This window comes from Globicephala melas, chromosome 4 (assembly GCF_963455315.2).
Source record: "Globicephala melas chromosome 4, mGloMel1.2, whole genome shotgun sequence".
NCBI lineage: Eukaryota > Metazoa > Chordata > Mammalia > Artiodactyla > Delphinidae > Globicephala > Globicephala melas.
The window spans coordinates 71,374,807-71,387,960 of NC_083317.1; positions in this window are offsets into that span (position 1 = coordinate 71,374,807).

Here is a 13,154-nt window from a genome sequence, read left to right on the forward strand (position 1 = left end):
TTGTGTTTGACTCTGGTACTGGTAGCTGAGGAGACTGCTCTCTCCCAAGGGGACTGACAGCACAATGGAGGAAATGAGACACAGGCTAGAAACACAAGGCTTAGGAGATTTAGGAGGCTGGGGGGATAACCCCAACCCTCCAATGTGCCTGTGCCAGTCTCTTCCCAGATCTGAAACTTGAAAAGAGCTGCCCACAGGAGAGTGATTCTGCAGGGAGAAGGGCTTGTCAGGTCTAGTTCTAAGCAGAGGCAGCCCAAGCTGCTTGAGGGAGGCTTGTGGCAGTGCCTTGAAGAATCTCCACTGTGAAATGGTTGCATGTTTGGGGTAAGCAGGAGGGCAAGGAAGGCCGCAGCGGGTGATGAAGGCACCTGTAAGCAGGTGCTCGGCCAAGAGTGTTGATGCTGCAGAGTGGCTGGGCTGAAGGTTTTTGGGGTTCTGTTTTGGTTTTTAAAATAGAGCAATGTTTTTTAAACTACTCTTGCAAACTATTAGCTGGAGGTGCACTGAATTTAGTGAGTTTTAACTGGCTTTTATTTTGCTGTGTTGGGTCTTCATTGCTGCTTGTGGGCTTTCTCTAGTTGCAGTGAATGGGCTTCTCTTTGTGGTGGCTTCTCTTGTTGCAGAGCATGGGCTCTAGGCACGTGGGCTTCAGTAGTTGTGGCACATGGGCTCAGTAGTTGTGGCTTGTGGGCTCTAGAGCACAGGCTCAGTAGTTGTGGCACATGGGCTTAGTTGCTCCACGGCATGTGGGATCTTCCCAGACTGGGCTTTAACCCATGTCCCCTGCATTAGCAGGTGGATTCTTTATCACTGCGCCACCAGGGAAGTCCCTTAACTGGCTTTTTTTTTTTTTTTTTTTTTTTGGTGGTACACGGGCCTGTCACTGCTGTGGCCCCTTCCACTGCGGAGCACAGGCTCCGGACGCGCAGGCTCAGCGGCCATGGCTCACAGGCCTAGCCACTCCGCGGCATGTGGGATCTTCCCAGACCGGGGCACGAACCCATGTTCCCTGCATTGGCAGGCGGACTCTCAGCTACTGCGCCACCAGGGAAGCCCTGGCTTTTTTTTTTTTTAATGAAAGAGGACAGTAATAGAAAATATCAGAATATAATTTTCTGAACTTTTCATTGAAGTATAACATGCATCCAGAGAAGTGCAAAGACTTGGGCATTTTACAAAGTGAATACACCCAGCACTGAGATCAAGAAACACCATAATCAGGATCCGGAAGTCCCCCCAAATGTAAGTTGTAAAAGAAACTATAATCTTCAAGCATGACCTTCATATTTATGATTTACTTTTAACTTTCTGACAACCTTCCCTGGCCTCCGCCCACCAAGATAAACTCCACAATAACAGGAAGTTTTGTCTGGGGATAAGACTGGCACAGGCACCTAGAACAGTGCCAAGTATACAGTAGGTGCCAGCAATGTCTATTGAATGGGTGAGATTGCATCACAGATAGTGTAACCAAGCAGGACCCTATGGGGCCTTCCCAGGACAGACCCTACCCCCCACCAAGTCCTCTGCCTCCCTCTTGTCTGTAGAAAAACTTTAGCCTCCTAGGCCTTCCCCAACTTCCAAAGAATAAATTTAATCAGAGAAGTAAGAAAATGCAGAAAGAAAGGAAAACAGCCAAGCAAGACAGAATAATAATAGTTTAGTCATTAAACAAAGTCAAGGACTGTTAGTTCCTCCTCAAGGGCTATAGGTAATATACTGGATCATATCCTTTGAGCTGTTTGACAGCTACTAAAACCCCCACGAAGTGGAAGAAGTTAACTGCATGCTGCCCACAAGCACGTAGACCCCAGACCAGTTGGAATCAGGAGGTTGATGATGCTGATTCCCAATTACTCACCAACAACCAATCAGAAGAATGTCCACGAGCTGATCATCCACCCTTTTCTCTCACCCTGTCTTTAACAACCTTTCCCTGAAAGCCATCAGGGAGTTGGGTCTTTGGAGCACTAGCAGCCTGGACTCCTTGCTTGGTGCCCTGCAATAAACGCTGCGCTTTCCTTCACCACAATCCGGTGTCAGCAGATTGGCTTTACTGTGCCCGAGTGAATGGACTGAAGTTTGGTTTGGTAACAATAGTAAAGGTATGGTTTCGTTATATATACACAGGTGTGCTCTACATCTTGATATAAAATGTGTTTCTTTCTGCAGATCAGAGGCGAAGACTTCTGAAGGCCAGTGCCCCAACTTGAGAAAGCTGTGGAGGCTGTGGTTCAGGTCCGGGGAATGAGCGTGGACGAAGTAGAATAGTATGCTGACTAGACCAGTGCTTCTCAAACTGCAGTGTGCCACTGAATGACCCAGGCATCTGGTTGAAAGACAGGTTCTGATTCAGCAAGCTGGGAAGGGGATGCTGCGATGCTACATTCCTGTCAAGCTCCTACACTTGGTTAGCAAGGCCTTGAACCCAGAGATTCTCAGTAATGCTGTACATAAGAATCACATGGGAGGCTTTTAAAAACACTGCTGCCCAGGTCCCACCCCAGAACAATTCAGTTGGAATCTCTGGGGTGGGGCTCAAAATACATAGGTTTTAAAAGCTCCCCTGGTGATTCCAGTGTGCAACCAGAAACAGTGGGTGCTGGTTCCCTGGAGCACCCCCAGTGCCTGAGCTGAGGTGGGAGGGAAGTGAGGTGTGGGGTCAGGTCTGGTGTCTGAGCAAACGATCCAGTATGACAAAGGGCAAGAGATTTCTTAGTCAGGAATGGACCATTTGCCCCTTAGTGGAGGTGAAGGGAGGGATTTCTGAAGGAATTCTTTGGCGTGGGGCTACCTGCTAACCCAGGTCACATCCTCCCAGGACCAAGAACAGACCTGTGCCTTCACCTTATCAAGCAAGTCAGAGCTCCCCCGAGCTGCTCCAGGGGCTGGGCTCACATGCCCCCAGGCAGTTCAAACATTTTCAAAACCTTACTAGGGCAGTGGGAGGAGGTGCTGCCAGGTGCTCCCACACCCTGCCCCCTCTGCCCTGCTAGAGAAAGAGCCAGATGAGTCCAGAGATTACAAGCCCTGGATCAACATGGGCTATTCAGGATGAAGCGCCATAGTACTGGGTTCTGACGCCCTCTGGTGGACACCTAGAGTTGAAGTTGGTAACCAACAGACTACCGTGTCCAGGTACTCTTTTATTTATTTATTTTTTAAACTTTTAATACAGTTTTTAAAGGTTACTTTCCATTTACAGTCATTACAAAATATTGGTTGTATTCCGCATGTTGTACAATACACCGTTGAACCTATCTTACAGCCAGTAGTTTGTACCTCCCATTCCCCAACCCCTACACCCTCCCCCTCACTGGTATTAGTTTGTTCTCTATATCTGCAAGTCTGCTTTTTTGTTTTATTCATTCGTTTTTTGTATTTTTTAGATTCCACATATAAGTGATAGCATACAGTATATGTCTTTCTCTGTCTGATTTATTCCACTTAGCATAATGCCCTCCAAGTCCATCCGTGTTGCTGCACATGGCAAAATTTTGTTCTCTTGGTTGAGTAGTATTCCATTGAGTGTGTGTGTGTGTGTGTGTGTGTGTGTGTGTGTGTGTGTGTGTGTGTGTGTGTATTACAGCTTCTTTATCCATTCATCGGGGTTCTTTTGGTTGTTTTTGCCTCAAAAAATTTATTTCTTTAGATTGAAGTTTAGTTGATTTACAATGCTGTGTTAGTTTCTGGTGTACAGCAAAGTGATTCAGCTATACATATATATATATTTTTTCATATTCTTTTCCATTATAGTTTATTACAAGATATTGAATATAGTTCCTTTGGCTATACAGTAGGTCCTTGTTGTTTATGTATTTTATATATAGTAGTTTGTATCTGCTAGTTCCAAACTCCTAATTTATCCCTCCCCCTCCCCTTTCCCCTTTGGTAACCATAAGTTGGCTTTCTACATCTATGAGTCTGTTTCTGTTTGGTAAATAAGTTCATTTGTATCATTTTCTTTAGATTCCACATATAAGTGATATCATATGGTATTTGTCTTTCTCTGTCTGACTTACCCCACTTAGTATGATGATCTCCAGGTCCATCCATGTTGCTGCAAATGGCATTATTTTATTCTTTTTAATGGCTGAGTAATATTCCATTGTATATACACAACACATCTTCTTTATCCATTCATCTGTCAATAGACATTTAGGTTGCTTCCATGTCTTGGCTATTGTAAATAGTGCTGCAATGAACATTGGGGTGCAAGTATCTTATCGAATTAGAGTTTCTGTCTTTTCTGGATATATGCCCAGGAGTGGGATTGCTGGATAATACGGTAGTTCTTTTTTCAGTTTTTTAAGGAAAACTAAAACTGTTTAGTTTCCTTTTTTAAGGAAAACTAAACTCAACACTGTTCTCCATAGTGGCTGCACCAATTTACATTCCCACCAAAAGTGTAGGAGGGTTCCCTTTTCTCCACACCCTCTCCAGCATTTATTTATTGTTTGTAGACTTTTTAATGATGGCCATTCTGACTGGTGTAAAGTCATAGCTCATTGTAGTTTTGATTTGCATTTCTCTGATAATTAGCAATGTCAAGCCTCTTTTCATGTGCCTTTTGGCCATCTGTATGTCCTCTTTGGATGTTTGTTTAGGTCTTCTGCCCATTTTTTGATTGGGTTGTTTGGTTTTTTGTTATTGAGTTGTATGAGCTGTTTGTATATTTTGGAAATTAAGCCCTTGTTGGTTACATCATTTGTAAGTATTTTCTCACATTCTGTAGGTTGTCTTTTCATTTTGTTCATGGTTTCCTTTGCTGTGCAAAAGCTTATAAGTTTGGTTAGGTCCCATTTGTTTATTTTTCATTTTATTTCTGTTACTTTGGGAGATTGACCTAAGAAAACATTGCTACGATTTATGTCAGAGAATGTATTGCCTATGTTCTCTTCTAGGAGTTTTATGGTATCATGTCTTATACTTAAGTCTTTAAGCCATTTTGAGTTTATTTTTGTGTATGGTGTGAGGGAGTGTTCTAATTTCACTGATTTATATATGGCTGTCCAGCATTCCCAGCAACACTTGAAGACCGTCTTTTCTCCATTGTATATTCTTTCCTCCTTTGTTGAAGATTAGTTGACCATAGGTGTGTTTATTTCTGGGCTCTCTATTCTGTTCCATTGGTCCATATGTCTGTTTCTGTGTCAAAACCATGCCATTTGGATTACTGTAGCTTTGTAGTATTGTCTGAAGTCTGGGAGGATCATGCCTCCTGCTTTATTGCTTTGACAATTCTAGGTCTTTCATGGTTTCATATAAATTTTAGGATTATTTGTTCTAGTTCTGTGAAAAATGTCATAGGTAATTTGATAGGGATCACATTAAATCTGTAGATTGCTTTGGGCAGTATGGCCATTTTAACAATATTAATTCTTTATCTCCCTTTCTGATGGAATGTAGTCTTGATCTGTCACGTACCCAAGCCAATGTCAGGCACAATCAAAGAAGACATGATCCATATGCGTAAGCAAGAAACTGCTAGTTGAGGGAAGCAAGACTAAACAAAGAAAGGACTGGCTCCTTTCATTCTTCACCTACTCCTTCTTTACGTCCCCCAGATCTGGCTTTCCTTGGAACTCACTGTGCTAAGTTTAGAAATGAGGAACACTCAGGGCTACTGAGGTATTTTTTCACTTTTGGACCTCCCTGCTGTTCCTCTCTCCATCTTTGTTTAAATCTCCCCATTGGTAGTGTAGATATGGCACAATCCTTAGCTGACTGTTCTTCCTCTTTCTGCTCCAGTGATGACCATCCCAGGGAAGCTCATACCTGCTGCTTTTTTGGCCACCTCTGCAGCTTGGTCAGCTAATTTCCACTCATTGCCATCCCCACCTGCAAACACACACACATCTGAGCTAATTAGGCCCACAGGATAGAGCTCCCTGCATCTGTGGCTGCCCTCTTGAACCACAATGTTCATTGGTGACTACCAGACACTTCCTTTTGGTCATGCCAGTCTGAGGAAGTGGCAACAGAACCCAGACTCTCAAATCCAGCCCTCTCTCCTCGACTCCCCTGGCTCTCTCATTTGCCCAGGAACCAGACTCAGGTCCTTGGCCGCCTCTTTCCACATCCCCTCCTTCGGCACTCTGTGCAGACCCCAGACACTGCAGGGCTCCAGCCTGCCTCCTCCTCCCCAGACTCACTTCCTCTCAGCTACCACCTTAGTGCCGTTAGGGAGAACGTGGGTCCAAGACACCTCAATATCAACAGCCCCAAAGGAGGTGATCAGGTGGTTAAACCAATGGGAAACACTAGTTGGGGAGATCCAGGGCACCTGCATAAGTGCCTGAAGAATGTCTACAAGATAAGGACAGATTAACAATCTCATCGGTAGCACATCTGAGCTATTGGGATGGGTAAGAAAGGATTGTAAAGGTACCCTAAGAGGATAGAATCAAATCTGGGTTTGAGGGAGGAAACATACATTCTCAGTGGGAGAGGGATTTTTTGTTTGAGCTAGAAAGGATCTTAGAGAACAGCAGGCCTAACCCCCTCATTTAGAAGTGAGGAAACGGAGGTCTTGAGATGTACAGCAGATTACCCAAGGACGTCCAGCAATTTAATTGAATTGGATTAGAATCTCCATGACCCAGATACAAATTCAGGGCTCCTACTCTACTAATTCTTTTTCCCAACTTTCCCTCTAGCAAATACATATATACCATGCCAAAGCTGAGCTGCAAAAACAGAAGGGAGTAAGAATATCCTAGTGAGTTCTGATGATTTACGTATAGAAATTATATATGGGCCAGTCTCTATATGCTTGGTTGGGGGTGATGAGAAAGCACCTTATGGAATTAGTTGAGGGGAATAGCTGGATATCAAGGAAGGCTGGGGCTGAGTTCTAGCATGGGAACAGGTTAGGCCATCAGGCCTCCTTACCTTCCAGTTCATACATGCATGAATGCACTCGCACATAGTTTTTTCCTAAACACTGGTAGCCTGCGTGGATAATAGTCAGATACACTTTGAGCTGATGAGGTTCCTGGTCCTTGGTGTGAGCACTTACATAGGATAGACATTTTCAGCAGGGAGAGGAGCAGGAAACAGGGCAAAAAATACAGAAAAGAGAAGGGGCCACAGGAATGATGCTACATCAGAAAGGTGTTATAGGATCTCTTTAGGCATTAAGGAAGCCTTTTATGTATGGAGAAAACATTTTTTATTAGTTTGTCAATTATCTTATGATTTGGTTTATGCTATGTTTTTTTTTTTTTTGCAATGCTACAATTTGTATGAAATCAGTGTATCAATCTTTTCCCACATGGCACTTGGGTTTCTTTTAATTTAATTTTTATTTTATATTAGAGTATAGTTGATTTACAATGTGCTAATTTCAGGTGTACAGCAAAGTGATTCAGTTACACATATATCCATTCTTTTTCAGATTCTTTTCCCATATAGGTTATTACAGACTATTGAATAGAGTTTCCTGTGCTGTGCAGTAGGTCCTTGTTGATTATTTTATATATAGTAGTGTGTATGTATTAATCCCAAACTCCCGATTTATCTCTTCCCCTCACTTTTCCCCTTTGGTAACGGTAAGTTTGTTTTTGAAGTCTGTAAGTCTGTTTCTGTTTTGTAAATAAGTTCATTTGTATCAAATTTTTTTAGATTCCACATATAATTGATATCACATGATATTTTTCTTTCTCTGTCTGACTTACTTCACTTGGTATGATGATCTCCAGGTCCATCCATGTCGCTGCAGATGACATTATTTCATTCTTTTTTAATGGCTGAGTAATAGTCCATTATATACATGTACCACATCTTCCTTATCCATTCCTCTGTCAATGGACATTTAGGTTGTTTCCATGTCTTGGCAATTGTAAATAGTGCTGGTATGAACATTGGGGTGCATGTATCTTTTCGAATTATGGTTTTCTCTGGATTTATGCCCAGGAGAGGAATTGCTGGATCATATGGTACTTCTATTTTTAGTTTTTTCAGGAACCTCCATACTGTTCTCTGTAATGGTTGTACCAGTTTACAGTCCCATGAACAGTGTAGGAGGGTTCCTTTTTCTTCACACCCTCTCCAGCATTTATTGTTTGTAGACATTTTGATGATGGCTATTCTGACCAGTGTGAGGTGATACCTCAATGAACTGTTTTAAAAATTTTATTGGGCTTCCCTGGTGGCGCAGTTGTTGAGAGTCCGCCTGCCGATGCAGGGGACACGGGTTCATGCCCTGGTCTGGGAAGATCCCACGTGCCGCGGAGCGGCTGGGCCCGTGAGCCATGGCCGCTGAGCCTGCGCGTCCGGAGCCTGTGCTCCGCAGCGGGAGAGGCCACAACAGTGAGACGCCCGCGTACAGCAAAAAAAAAAAAAAAAAAAAAAAAAAAATTATTTTATTTATTTATTTATTTATTTTTGGCTACGTTGGGTCTTTGTTGCTGCACACGGGCTTTCTCTAGTTGCAGAGGCTACTCTTTGTTGTGGTGCGCGGGTTTCTCATTGCAGTGGCTTCTCTTGTTGCAGATCACGGGCTCTAGGTGCATGGGCTTCAGTAATTGTGGCGCATGGGCTTAGTTGCTCCGTGGCATGTGGGATCTTCCCAGACCAGGGATCGAACCCGTGTCCCCTGCCTTGGCAGGCAGATTCTTAACCTTTGCACCACCAGGGAAGTCCCCTCATGGTACTTTTCATTTGCGTTTCTCTAATAATTAGTGACATTGAACATCTTTTCATGTGCCTCTTGGCCATCTATATGTCTTCTTTGGAGAAATGTCTATTTAGATCTTCCCATTTTTTGATTGGGTTGTTTGTATTTTTTGATATTGAACTGCATGAGCTGTTTGTATATTTTGGAGATTAATCCCTCGTTGATTGCTTCATTTGCAAATATTTTCTCCTATTCTATGGGTTGTCTTTTCATTTTGTTTATGGTTTCCTTTGCTGTGCAAAAGCTTTTAAGTTTAATTAGGTCCCATTTATTTTTGTTTTTATTTTCATTACTCTAGGAGGTGGATCCAAAAAGATATTGCTGCAATATGTCAGAGAGTGTTCTGCCTATGCTGTCCTCTAAGAGTTTTATAGTATCCAGTCTTACATTTAGGTCTTTAGTCCATTTTGAGTTTACTTGTGTGTATGGTGTTAGAGAATGTTCTAGTTTTATTCTTTTACATGTAGCTGTCCAGTTTTCCCAGCACCACTTATTGAAGAGACTGTCTTTTCTCCATTGTATATTCTTGCCTCCTTTGTCATAGCTTAGGTGAACATAGGTGCGTGGGTTTATCTCTGGAATTCCCATCCTGTTCCGTTGATCTATATTTCTGTTTTTGTGCCAGTACCATACTGTTTTGATTACTGTAGCTTTGTAGTATAGTCTGAAGGCTGGGAACCTGATTCCTCCAGCTCCCTTTTTCTTTCTCAAGATTGCTTTGGTTATTTGGGGTCTTTTGTGTTGCCATACAAATTATAAAATTTTTTGTTCTAATTCTGTGAAAAATACTATTGGTAATTTGTTAGGGATTGCATTGAGTCTGTAAATTACTTTGGTAGTATAGTCATCTGACAATACTGATTCTTCCAATCCAGAAACATGGTATATCTTTCCATCTGTTTGTGTCATCTTTGATTTCTTTCATCAGCATCTTATAGTTTTTCAGAGAAAAGGTCTTTTGTCTCCTTAGGTAGGTTTATTCCTAGGTATTTTAGTCTTTCTGATGTGGTGGTAAATGGGATTGTTTCCTATAATTTCCCTTTCTGATCCCTTGTTATAAGTGTATAGAAATGCAACAGATTTCTGTATATTAATTTTGTATCCTGCAACTTTACTGAATTCATTGAGCTCTGGTTGTTTTCTGGTAGCATCTTTAGGATTTTATATGTAGAGCATCATGTCATCTGCAAACAGTGACAGTTTTACTTCTTTTCCAATTTGGATCCCTTTTATTTCTTTTTCTTCTCAAATTGCTGTGGCTAGAACTTCCAAGACTATGTTGAATAAAAGTGGCAAGAGTGGACATCCTTGTCTTGTTCTTGATCTTAGAAGAATTGTTCACCGTTGAGTATGATGTTAGCTGTGGGTTTGTCATATATGGCTTTTATTATGTTGAGGTATGTTTCCTCTCTGCCCACTTTCTGAAGAGTTTTTATCATAAATGGAAGTTGAATTCTATCAGAAGTTTTTCTGCATTGATTAAAATGATCATTTGGTTTTTATTCTTCAATTTGCTGTGTGGTATCACACTGATTGATTTGTGGGTGTTGAAGAATCCTTACAAACCTGGGTTAAATCCCACTTGATCATGGTGTATGATCCTTTTCATGTATTGTTTGATTCAGTTTGCTAGTATTTTGTCAAGGATTTTTGCGTCTATGTTCATCTGTGTTATTGGCCTGTGACTTTCTATTTTTGTGGTATCCTTGTTGGGTTTTGGTATCAGGGTGATGGTGGCCTCAGAATGAGTTTGGGAGTGTTCTTTCTTCTGCAATTTTTTGGAATAATTTCAGAAGGATAGGTGTTAACTCTTCTCTAAATGTTTGACAGATTTTACCTGTGAAGCTGTCTGGTCCTGGACTTTTGTATGTTGGGAAGTTTTTTAATCACAAATTCAATTCCAGGACTTGTGATTGGTCTTCATTTTTTGTATTTCTTCCTGGTTCAATCTTGGAAGATTGCGCCTTTCTAAGAAATTGTCCATTTCTTTTAGGTTGTCCATTTTATTGGCATGTAGTTGCCTGTAGTAGGCTCTTATGGTGCTTTGTATTTCTGTGGCATCAGTTGTAACTTCGTTCTCATTTCTAATTTTATTGATTTGGGCCCTCTCCATATTTTTCTTGATGAGTCTGGCTAAAGGTTTATCAATTTTATCTTTTCTTTTTTTTTTGGCAGCACTGCATGGCTTGTGGGATCTTAGCTCCCCGACCAGGGACTGAACCCAGGCCTCGGCAGTGAAAGCGCCCAGTCCTGACCACTGGACAAGCAGGGAATTCCCAATTTTGTTTATTTTTTCAAAGACCCAACTTTTAGTTTCATTGATTTTTTTCTATAGTTTTCTTCATCTCTATTTCACTTATTTCTGCTCTGATCTTTATGATTTCTTTCCTTCTACTAAGTTTGTGTTTTGTTTGTTCTTCTTTTTTAGTTGCTTTAGGTGTAAGGTTAGGTTGTTTATTTGAGATTTTTCTTGTTTCCTGAGGTAAGCTTGTATCACTATAAACTTACCTCTTAGAACTGCTTTTGCTGTGTCCCAAAGGCTTTGGATTGTCATGTTTTCATTTTCATTTGTCTCTAGGTATATTTTGCTTTCCTCTTTGATTTCTTCAGTGATCTGTTGGCTGTTTAGTAACATATTGTTTAGCCTTTACAGTTTTTTTCTTGTAGTTGATTTCTAATCTCGTAGCATGGTCAGAAAAGGTGCTTGATATGATTTCAATTTTCTTAAATTTACTGAGGCTTGCCTTATGGCCCAGCATGTGATCTATCCTGGAGAATGTTCCATGTGCACTTGAAAAGAATGTGTATTCTGCTTTCAGATGGAATGTTCTATAAATATCAATGAAATCCCCTTTGGTCTAATGTCTTATTTAAGCCTGTGTTTACTGATTTTTCTGTCTGGACGATCTATTCATTGATGTAAGTGGGCTGTTAAAGTCCCCTACTATATTGAGTTAACATTTGCCTTATATATTGAGGTGCTCCTATGTTGGGGGCATATATATTTACAATTGTTATATCTTCTTGGATTGATCTCTTGATCATTATGTAGTGTCCTTCTTTGTCTCTTGTAACAGTCTTTATTTTAAAGTCTCCTTTGTCTGGTATAAGTATTGCTACTCCAGCTTTCTTTTGATTTCCATTTGCATTGAATACCTTTTTTTCATCCCCTCACTTTCAGTCTGTATGTGTCTCTAGTTCTGAAGTGAGTCTCTTGTAGGCAACATATACATGGGTCTTGTTTTTGTATCCATTCAGCCAGTTTATGTCTTTTGGTTGGAGCATTTAGTCCGTTTACATTTAAAGTAATTATTGATATGTGTGTTCCTGTTGACATTTTGTTAATTGTTTTGGATTTGTTTTTGTAGATCTTTTTTCCCCTTTCTTCTTTTGTTCTCTTCTTTTGTGATTTGATGGCTATCTTTAGCTTTGTGTTTAGATTCCTTTTTCTTTTTTTGTGTATATCTGTTATAGATTTTTGATTTGTGGTTACTGTGAGATTTTTATATAGCAATATATATATATGTGTGTGTGTGTATATATACACACACACACACACATATATACACATACTTGTTTTAAGTTGTTGATCCCTTAATTTCAAATACATTTTAGATACCTTCCATTTGTACTCTCTCCTCTCACAATTACCGTTTTTGATATCATGTTTTACATCTAATTGTTTTGTTTAACCCTTAACTACTTAGTGCAGATACAGATGATTTTGCTACTTTTGTTTTTAACCTCCGTACTAGCTTTGTGTGTGGATTAATTCTTGTCTTTACTGTATGTTTTCTCTTACTGATGAGCTCTTTCATTTCATAATTTTCTTGTTTCTAGTTGTGGCCTTTTCTTTTTCACCTAGAGAAGTTCCTTTATCATTTATTGTAATGCTGGTTTGGAATTCTTTTAGCTTTTTCTTGTCTGTAAAGCTTTTGATTTCTCCATCAAATCTGAATGAGAGCCTCCCTGGGTAGAGGATTCTTGGTTGTAGTTTCTTCCTTTTCATCACTTTAAACATATTGTGCCACTTCCTTCTGGTCTGCAGAATTTCTGCAGAAAAATCAGCTGATAGCCTTATGGGAGTTCCCTTGTATGTTATTTGTTGCTTTTCCCTTGCTGCTTTTAATATTCTCTATCTTTAATTTTTATCATTTTTATTACAACATGTCTTTTGGTTAATCCTGTATGGGACTCTATGCACTTCCTGGACTTGGGTGACTGCTTCCTTTACCATGTTAAGGAAGTTTTCATCTATTATCTCTTCAAATATTATATTTTCTCAGCCCTCAGGCTCTCTTCTCCTGGGATTCCTATAATACGAATACTAGTGCATTTGATGTTGTTCCAGACGTCTCAAGCTGTCCTCATTTTTTTAATTCTTTTTTCTGTTCAGCAGCAGTGATTTCCACTACTCTGTCTTCCAGCTCACTGATCTGTTCCTCTGTATCATTTAATCTACTATTGATTCCTC